Here is a 237-nt window from a genome sequence, read left to right as displayed (position 1 = left end):
CAACCAGTGTCCAACATTGAACTAAGGCAACATAGGCTAGTATGTTGCTTAAGATATATGCACGCAACATAGAATTATTTATATTTGCCTAAGGTCACACTTAGGCAACATAGAAACATATGTTGCATTAGAGGAAACTTAGGCAACATATAATAACATTTGTTGTCTTAGCGTATCTAAAGCAACATAGGCAATTTACATTTGTTGTCTAAGGCAACATTTGGTGTAGTGATTGAT

Source organism: Cynara cardunculus, unplaced genomic scaffold (genome assembly GCF_001531365.2).
Source record: "Cynara cardunculus var. scolymus isolate 2C unplaced genomic scaffold, CcrdV1 Un_Scaffold_6269, whole genome shotgun sequence".
NCBI classification, from domain to species: Eukaryota; Viridiplantae; Streptophyta; class Magnoliopsida; order Asterales; family Asteraceae; genus Cynara; species Cynara cardunculus.
The sequence above is the reverse complement of the archived record's forward strand: the minus strand, read 5'-3'. Positions refer to the sequence as shown.